The 10108-nt window shown below is 44.2% G+C and overlaps 1 long non-coding RNA gene across 1 annotated transcript; it reads left to right on the top strand.

Moving 5' to 3' along the window:
* Positions 1-347: 347 nt before the first annotated feature.
* Positions 348-8586, top strand: LOC139226453 (uncharacterized). The gene is made up of 2 exons (XR_011587263.1): positions 348-1265; positions 5663-8586. It is a non-coding gene; the product is annotated as an uncharacterized lncRNA (long non-coding RNA).
* Positions 8587-10108: the final 1522 nt, after the last annotated feature.

Here is a 10108-nt window from a genome sequence, read left to right as displayed (position 1 = left end):
CGACAAGATACAGATAGCGAACCCAAAGATGCAGAGAACAGTAGGCATCCTGGAGAAATTTTCGGAGGGAGATGATTGGGAAACTTTTGTGGAGCGACTCGATCAATACTTCGTGGCCAACGAGCTAGATGGGGAAGAGAGCGCTGCCAAACGTAGAGCGATCCTCCTCACCGTCTGTGGGGCACCAGTGTATGGCCTCATGAAGAATCTGCTCACTCCAGCGAAACTCACGGAGAAATCGTGCGACGATTTGTGCATACTGGTCCAAGAGCATTTGAACCCGAAGGAAACGTTCTGATGGCGACGTATTGGTTCTACACTTACTGTGGAAGAGAGAAACTATGAACACCTGGCTTAATTTAGAGGAAAGGGTTAAATTCTGTTTTTTTGCTATGCTTAAAGAAATAATAAGACTAGAAAAATAGCCACGCTTTTTAGCCTTGAAACTTAGAGGTGCAATTAAATGACCATCTGGTATTAAAAGGGAGTCTCCTTTTGATTCTGCTTATCAGACTGTGAACAGAGAAAAACTATGCAAGGACAGATAGAGTGTGCACCTCCCGAGACGACCTTTGTACTCGCGGGACTAATGAATAAGATTCTTTTCTATTTCTGTATTCAATTTCTGTATAAAGATAAGTGCAATTTGCTTGTACGACAGAGTTTTGCCTTGGTAAGGTCCAAGCAGGCTCTCCGAGATATATCTTGCTTTTTAAAATAAATTCTCTCGAAGTGCAGTTCTGAAAGTCTCCGCCTGAGTTAATTTAAGCTAAATATTTCCTCGACAGATTCTGGCGTAGTCCGGCAGGATCTCTAAAAAAAAAAAACGAGATCCAAAAGAACCAAATTTAACTTTTAAAGAGAAAAGAGGAATTTTAAGGACCTTCCTAGCTGAAAGGAGGAAGGTGCCTAGGCCGTCCTAGCTGAAAGGGGGACGGGCCGCCGAGATCCCCGAGAGGGTGAGGCATAAGGTAGCTACAGCTAAGAAGCTAAAATAACAAAAAGGCAAAAGGAGACCCCGAGCTGAGCAGAAAAGAGAACACCGGTGAGCGCTTTGTAAATTATTGTATATTTTGTAGGATTGTCCTAACTCTCATTTCAGAAAAGATCGCGAGACGTTGCACCCGGAAGAATGGGAAACGGCTCTAGTCGAGCAGGGCGCTCGCGCCCAGCTCCTAGAAAAGGAAAGAAGGACGACCTCTCAACTGAAAGAATGAAAGTACATCCTAAGAATGAGAAAAGAATCAGTAAAGCAACGAGAGAAGGTAGGAGATCCCATTGTGCCGCCCGGCTCGCCGGCGGACACTGTAATTAAAGAAACAGGAGACGACAGATACGCGGTAACGTCTAGTAGTGATTTGTACGGTTGGTCTGATGGGGATTGGCCATATGGAGGAAGTTTTAAATTGTCCTTAATTGAGGAATGGAGACAGACCACCAAAAATGGGACAGGGGACCCCAGTTGGGATAAAGATTATATGGAGAATTGTTTTAAAAAATAAAAAGAAAGAGGAGGAGGGTAAGGAGAAGCCCCCTCCCTCTTACAGCCCCCCCGAGTGCCCCGGTTTTGACCGCTTCCCCTGTCGGCTTATACCCCCGTCTTCCAACCACCAAGCCGGATGATTGGCAGGAGATTATAGAAATAGTGGCCGCTCAGCTGGATAAGACAGGCCGATTCCTCCACTACCCCCACGACACAAGCCCCCGTGTAATGATCAGAACAACGGCTGTCCTAAAGCCCTGGACACCGGGAGAAGCTCGGGATATGATATCAGCTGCCCCTAATCCTGTTAAGAAGCCAGTAGCCTTTCACAACTGGCTTGAGCAAACCTGTACCATTTATTAAAGGGAGCTAAAAAGCATGGAGATATAGGGGAAGTCACCCGCTGCTTGCAGAAAGCAGAAGAATAGATTTTGCAGGCAGATGGAAAAATAGTTGGGACGAGCATGCAGGAATACCAATGGATCAAAATGAACCTTTGGCAGTGCAAACCTTGTTAAATTGTATGTTGCCACAACAAGCAAGAACATACAAAATAAGGGTTTTCGACTGGCAAGGAAAAAGTTGGAAAGAGACAGTTACAGTACTGGCTAACATGGATAGAGAGGGACTATTTACCTATAAGGAAAATATGGCTAAAACAGGTCAGTAAATCAGCAAAAGGGACGAGGACAGGCACAGAATAATCAGCATAGGGATGCCCCGGAGGCTTAGTGGTACAGGCGGCAGCCCTCCGCTTATCGGCAGACATAGAAGAAAACCCTCTGGCAGTAGTAAAAGTAGGAGACACTTATGTGAAGTTCCTGGTGGATACCGGTGCTACTATGTCTTCTGTACCATCCTCTGTGGGATTACGTGTAAGCAACACCACCGTCTTAAGTATGGGTGTGGCCGGTATCCCCATGAAAGAATTTTTATCTGAACCTACCAAATTGATAATTGAAGGACAATCAGTTAATGATGAGACTTTGATAGTCTCTAAAACAACACCGCTCCCTTTATTGGGAAGACAGACTTTGTGCAAACTAGGAGCCACAATTTATTGCACAAAGGAAGGAATGTACATGGAGCTCCCTCCAAATAATATTCATCAGTTCTTTAATGGGATTAAAAAAGAGAAAAGGGAGGATAACAAAGAAAAGGCTGCCCTCTATTGTTGGCAATTGATTGGCAACTACTATTCCCTCTTGATACATGAAGTTATACAAAACTTAAAAGCTAAATTTGACCCTAATACTGAAGAATTGATGTATATAATTTTGACAAGCTTTGAGACAGTTCAGCTTCACTGTACAGCCTGGTACACTCGACAAAAGGCTGAAACTTACCAGTGTTTGGTACAATCCTTTTTAAATAGAGAAGAAATAGTAGAAGCTACGCCCCGCATTTATTTTGGACCAGAAGGATTGGGGGTAGCCATCGATTTGACACCCTTACAGCAACAGCGGTTTAGAGAAGCGAACTCGACACCTCATCTGACCTTGGCTATAAAACCGCCAGCGAAACCTAAAGATATGGGTCCGATGATTGTAGGAATAGAAAGAGAAAAACAGCAACACGGCTATCAACCTTGGGCAGTAATAAAATTGCAAAATGTTCAGATAGAATTTATCACCCACAACAGGGGGATTCTCCAGTGGAAAGGTAAAAATCATGCCTCCACTTTTGAAAAACAGCAACCCCCGGAACAACCAAGCCCTAAGCTGCCAATGGCATTGAATCAAGTATCTTCTGAACTTTGGGCAAAGCATAAGAATCATGTTGGGCAAGTACATTCTGCAGTACCCCATCGGGTACAATTGATAAAGAACGCCGTGTTACCAAGCATTCGGCAGTACAGACTGCCTCCAGAGGCAGAAAATGGGATAGAGCCAGTTATTTCTGCATTGTTGGAACAAGGAGTTTTAGAAAAGACACAGAGCCCGTGTAACACTCCGATACTGCCCATACCAAAGGTTAATAGGCCGAATGAATGGAGATTTGTGCAAGATCTGAGAGCTATTAATAAGATAGTAGTCCTATCACCCCTGTGGTACCGGACACCAACATTATACTATCTGCTATACCACCAACAGCAACTGTCTTTACTGTGATAGACCTGTGTTCAGCTTTTTACTCTATCCCGTTAAATCAAGAAAGTCAGTATCTGTTTGCTTTCACCCACAAGAAGCAGCAGTACACATGGACCAGGTTGCCCCAAGGATACACCGAAAGCCCCGCAGTATTTGCAACAGCAGTACTAACCCAAGAACATGGTGGGGGAAATAGACCAGTTGCTTATTATTCGGTTTTGCTGCCTCCAGTAGTAAGGGGAATGCCAGCATGTCTACGTGCTGTAGCTGCTACTGCGGTCATGGTGGAGAAGTCGGTATCTATTGTTTTGGATCATCCATGTACTGTCATTACAGCCCATGCTGTGTTATTACTTTTGAATTCAGCTGCCACACAACACTTTACAGCGTCTCGAAGAACAGGTTATGAAGTATTACTGCTGTCACATCCTAACTATACCTTTCGACGTGCACCAGTAGTGAACCCAGCCACCTTTCTTCCTACTAAAGAAGTAGAGGATCCAGGCCAGCATGATTGTCTGTTAACGGTGGAAGTAGCCACCTTACCAAGACCAGATTTGCTCACAGAACCCATGGACAATCCTGATCTTATTCTCTATCCGGATGGATCATCACATAGGCCGTCGGATGATTTGTTTTTGGCAGGCTATGCTATTGTAAATCCCCACGAAACTGTTGAATCATTCACCCTGCCTCCCGGAACCTCGGCTCAGGCTGCTGAATTGTTTGCCCTCACTAGAGCTTGTATAATAGCTAAAGATCAAACTGCTAATATCTATACTGATTCCAGATATGCATTCAGTGTGGTCCATGATTTTGGACAACTGTGGAAAAACAGAGGCTTTATCACCTCTGGTGGAAAGCATATTAAGCACTCTCAACTGGTGCTTAATCTATTAGACGCCATTCAGTTGCCAAGTAAGGTAGCCGTTATCAAATGTGCAGCTCACACAACCGGTGATGATGAAGTATCAGTAGGAAATAGGAGGGCTGACGCAGCAGCCAAACAGGCCGCTTCGGCACAGGCAGACTGCCTTCAAGCAGTCTCAGTCTCCCCGCCACAGGTACTTGACATCCAACTACTTAAAACAGCCCAACAACAAGTTACCATGCAGGAAGGAAGAACTTGGGAAAACCAGGGTTGTTTTCTAAAAAACGACATTTGGTATCACCCTGATGGGCGAACTGTTTGCCCTAAATCTCTATTTTTACCCCTGTCTCGCCTAGCACACGGTCAGGCTCACATGGGCAAAGGAGGGATGATACATGCTATTAATGCACAATGGTATGCACCAGGAATAACAGTAGTAATTGAGAAAGTTGCTAGGACATGCCAAATTTGTCAGCAAAATAACAGAGGTAAAACACCTGCTGGATATGATCATCTACCCCAACCAAGTATGCCCTTTGAAAATTTGCAAATTGACTTTGTCCACATGCCTCCAGTATCAGGTCTTAAGTATCTATTAGTCATAGTAGATATGTTCACAAGGTGGGTAGAAGCGTACGCCACTAGGAAAGACGATGCCCGAACAGTAGTAAAAATTCTATTTAAAGAAATAGTACCAAGATATGGGATACCTATGGGAATCAACAGTGACAGGGGAACCCACTTCACCGGAAAAATAGTGCAAAACCTTGCAGAAGCGTTAGGGTTCCAGTGGAAGTTACATATACCATATCAGCCACAGTCCTCGGGAATGGTAGAAAGAGTAAATGGGATAATAAAATCTACCCTTACCAAGGTATGTCAGGAGACTGGACTGAAGTGGCCAGAAGCCTTCCCATTAGTATTGTATATAATAAGAAACCAGAAAAACCGAAACACTGATTTGACACCACATGAAGCCTTATTGGGAAGACCAATGCTTACTGGCGTAAAACCACCACTGACAGATGAAAAAATAGCATTAATTTGGAATGATGAAAAATCACTAAAGTATGCTCAGGCCATGTGTGAAATAGCAAGAAGGCTGCATGAACCAATAAAGCAGACACAGGTGCCCCCGTCGGAAGGAAAAATGCACCCTTTCAGGCCTGGAGATCAAGTGTTAGTAAAAACATTAAATAAAGAATCTTTTTCTCCTAGGTGGAAAGGACCGTATCAGATAATTCTCACAACACGAACCGCTTTGAAGTTGGAAAAGTACCCGAACTGGGTGCATGCAACCCGCTGTAAATATTATTTCCCCGACGAATTACAGCCGAAGGAAAAGGCATTGAACCTGGACAAGCTGCGGTCGCCCGACTAAGAAAACAACCATCTTCTCGCTGAAGAACTGTACCTGCTCTTGTATTAAATATTTGGACTTGAAAATATTGCCCAAAATTCACGGACGAATGTCAGAGTTCATTTGTGTGCCAGTTTGGGCCTTTATTATTTGGGTCACTGTTACTATCGTGTGGACGTGTTATTATTGTAACGACTTATTTCAAGAGTGGTATAGAAACAAACAAGAAAGGGAAGATGGGAAGGGACTCTTGGAAAAATTATAAATGGGCGATGGGTATACTGATCATTTTAGCGACAGGGAACTCCCGGCAGGAGGAAGAAGTCCTAAAAGAATGAAGAGTATGGAAGGGAAATATGGTATGGGAAAGAAGTAATAGTATAAGGCAGCAAGGCAATTTTATATGCCCAGCAGGCCAAAGTTGTAAAGTAGGGAATTTTACGGCACGATGTGAGGCGTGTGGAATGAAGGAAGAAAAAGGGGAGTTCCAGTTTATATTGGGGAAAGGGTATCAGTTGTTCATAGAATACCAGGCCGATGTGTGGATGAAGTGTACCTGGAGCACAAAGAAAAACAAGAGATGGGGGTACATAGGAGGGCCGGACGAGAGAAAAGACTTCCTCCGTTATTCATTTACAGGTATGGGAGATGGGCAGCGGATGTTGTTCATGAATAACACCCCGGTGAATGGAGGAAACCCATTTGTGGTAAAATGGTCAGTAAAAGAATCCGGCCACCCAGAAGACCGGGACCCGGGACATCTAAAAAGGATACTGACCACTTGCATCCCAGTGGTAGGATCCCCAGGTGTATTAAATCTAACAATACGAATTAAATATCCCCCAAAGAAAGAAGATGGTTGCCACACAACCAGTGTTAAGGTATCTTTTGAAAAAGAAAGCCCCCAAAGAAAGAAACGGGATGTATTAGAGACTGTGTTAGGTGGAGTGGGAGCAGGAATAGGAGCATTGAACTCCATGGATATCGAGACCCTACAAAATAAAATCCAGGCCGTCGGAGGACTGGTAGGGGAAGATATAAAGATCAGAAATGTCTGGGATGAAGGATTACAACAATTACAGATATCAGGTTACGTCCTAAATGAAATGACCTGGGAACAGAATGAAGGGATAGAGAAGGAAATAGAGAACCTAATGAAAGAACAACAGGGAGTAAACAAGTACACCCATTGCCTGTTTAAAGAAATGATCAGACAGCTATTAAGAGCTGAGTTAGAAAGGAAGATATTATCCTTCCATGCTAACACGTGGGAAAGGTTGCTGGAAATTAACAAAAGAGATAAGCTTCTTAATTTAACCATTAACCCTCAAAAAAGATATACCAGTTGTAATTCAAAAGGATGTAACATTACTGGAGAGATAGTAAGTATGACACGAAAAGAAATTTGGTGTCAGTTCCAAGTAATGCCCCAGCTGTTTGGACAGAACTTCTGGTACCCAGAATTTAAAGGAGATTGGGTCGATGAGAAGAATATGACACATCACCAGAGGGGATGTGCTAGGTGGCCATTCGGAATGGTATGTCCCTATCAGACCGCCATATACGAACCATGCTCACTGCAGCACTCCATTGGAGTATGTAAATGGGAATTAAAGCCAACAAATGACACTGAGATAACGGAAATAGGACAGAATGAGATCTGTGTGACAGGAAATAAACCTGTCTATCTGGATGGAATTTTGTATAAACCCCCCATTAATAAATGCGTAAGAAGAGTCTACACCCTGTATGATCGTGCAGTAAAAAGAACTTATACCTTTGGGCAGTGGCAAAATGTAGAAAATTATCTGTCTATGCACAAGATTGAACCCTTACCCCCTGTAATTAATCTGACCAGACTGCACAATTTGATACGGAATGACAAGAAAATTGAGGAAGCTCTGTCGAAGCAAGGTAGAGACATCCACCAGTTTAGAGTTGAAATGAGTTACAAGAAAGGGGCAACTAGTGAGAATCGCAGACGAAGTCACCTCTTTGACAATACACCACTGGTGGGATGCGTTTACCGGATGGTCCCCAAAAGCTACAGCAGTACTGAAGCTTGCTATACACCCCATAGTAATCGTAGGTGTGGTTATGCTTGTATTATTAATAATCCTTTGCGGAATGTGGATAAAACTAAAAAATGTGATTAGTCAAGTAATAGGCCTGCTCTCCGAAATAGAAAGAAAAGGTGTATGCATGAAAGGGAGGTTAAGTCGCTTAGAGGAAAAGGTTGATGAAGACGATTATCTCAAAATGCGACCCTATCCTGAAGGGTATACACCCCCTTTTGCTCAAGAAGAGAATACAGGAAATTGTGTTGATCTAAAAAATAAAAAGATCAACAAGGAGGGAATTGTGGAAGAGAGAAACTATGAACACCTGGCTTAATTTAGAGGAAAGGGTTAAATTCTGTTTTTTTGCTATGCTTAAAGAAATAATAAGACTAGAAAAATAGCCACGCTTTTTAGCCTTGAAACTTAGAGGTGCAATTAAATGACCATCTGGTATTAAAAGGGAGTCTCCTTTTGATTCTGCTTATCAGACTGTGAACAGAGAAAAACTATGCAAGGACAGATAGAGTGTGCACCTCCCGAGACGACCTTTGTACTCGCGGGACTAATGAATAAGATTCTTTTCTATTTCTGTATTCAATTTCTGTATAAAGATAAGTGCAATTTGCTTGTACGACAGAGTTTTGCCTTGGTAAGGTCCAAGCAGGCTCTCCGAGATATATCTTGCTTTTTAAAATAAATTCTCTCGAAGTGCAGTTCTGAAAGTCTCCGCCTGAGTTAATTTAAGCTAAATATTTCCTCGACACTTACAAAAGGTCTGAAGGCCAGGAAGTGGTGAGTTATGTCGCCGAGCTGAGACGCCTTGCAAGACATTGCAAATTTGAAGGATATTTGGAGCACATGCTCAGAGACTTTTTCGTACTTAGCATTGGCCACGAAACCATACTTCGCAAGCTTTTGACTGTAGAGACCACAACCTTGAGTAAGGCCATAGCGATAGCCCAGGCATTCAGTGCCACCAGTGACAATACTAAGCAAATCTCTCAGCACACAAATGCTGCTACAAGTACTGTGAACAAAGTGATGTTGTTTTCGAATCGTAACGAACAGGGCAGGTCACACATACCTGCAGCTACACATCCGCAGATGTCTCAGAGGCCACCATCAAGGGTGATGAATGGAAGGCCATTAACACCTTGCTGGCGCTGCGGGGGTGATCATCATTTCCATTCATGCCGATTCAAAGGATACGTTTGCAAGGGCTGTGGAACAATGGCACACCTCCAACGAGTGTGCAGGCAAGCTGCTAAGCCTGTTAAACCTGCAATCCACCACGTTGCAGAGGAGGACAGATCCATGGAGGATCACTACAAACCAGAGCCTCAGATAGAGGAGGCAGAGGTACATGGGGTGCAAACATTCACCACGAATTGACCCCCGATAATGCTGAATGTTGAACTAAATGGACTCCCGGTGTCAATGGAGTTGGACATGGGTGCGAGCCAGTCCATCATGGGCAAAAAGACTTTCGAAAGGTTGTGGTGCAACAAGGCCTCAAGGCCAGTCTTAACTGCAGTTCGCACGAGACTAGAACTTACACTAAAGAACTGATTCCTGTAATCGGCAGTGCTGCCGTAAAGGTCTCCTCCGATGGAGTGGTGCACAAACTACCATTCTGGGTGGTACCGGGCGATGGTCTCACGCTGCTCAGCAGGAGCTGGCTGGGAAAGATGCGCTGGAACTGGGACGACATCGGAGCACTATCGCCCGCTGACGACACTTCGTGTGCCCAGGTCTTAAACAAACTTCCTTCGCTGTTCGAACCAGGCATCGGGAAATTCCAAGAAGCAAAAGAGCAGATCCACCTAATTCCGGGGGCGCGACCCATCCATCACAAGGCAAGAGCAGTACCCTACATGATGAGAGAAAGGGTGGAGGCCGAGCTAGACCGGCTGCAACGAGAGAGCATCATTTCACTGATCGAGTTCAGCGAGTGCGCCAGTCCTACTGTCCCAGTCCTCAAGGGAGACGGCACCATCAGAATCTGTGGTGATTACAAAGTAACTATTAATCATTCTCCCTGCAGGACCAATACCCACGACCAAAAGCCGACGACCTCTTTGCAATGCTGGAGGGAGGAAAGACATTCACGAAGCTGGATCTGACTTCAGCCTACATGACACAGGAACTGGAGGAATCATCGAAGGCCCTCACCTGCATCAACACGCACAAAGGTCTTTTTGTTTATAACAGGTGCCCCTTTTGGAATACGATCAGCGGCGGTGA

The sequence above is a fragment of the Pristiophorus japonicus genome, chromosome 16 (genome assembly GCF_044704955.1).
Source record: "Pristiophorus japonicus isolate sPriJap1 chromosome 16, sPriJap1.hap1, whole genome shotgun sequence".
In the NCBI taxonomy this organism is placed as follows: Eukaryota; Metazoa; Chordata; class Chondrichthyes; family Pristiophoridae; genus Pristiophorus; species Pristiophorus japonicus.
Note: the sequence above shows the minus strand (reverse complement) of the source record. Positions and strands in the feature narration are given on the sequence as shown.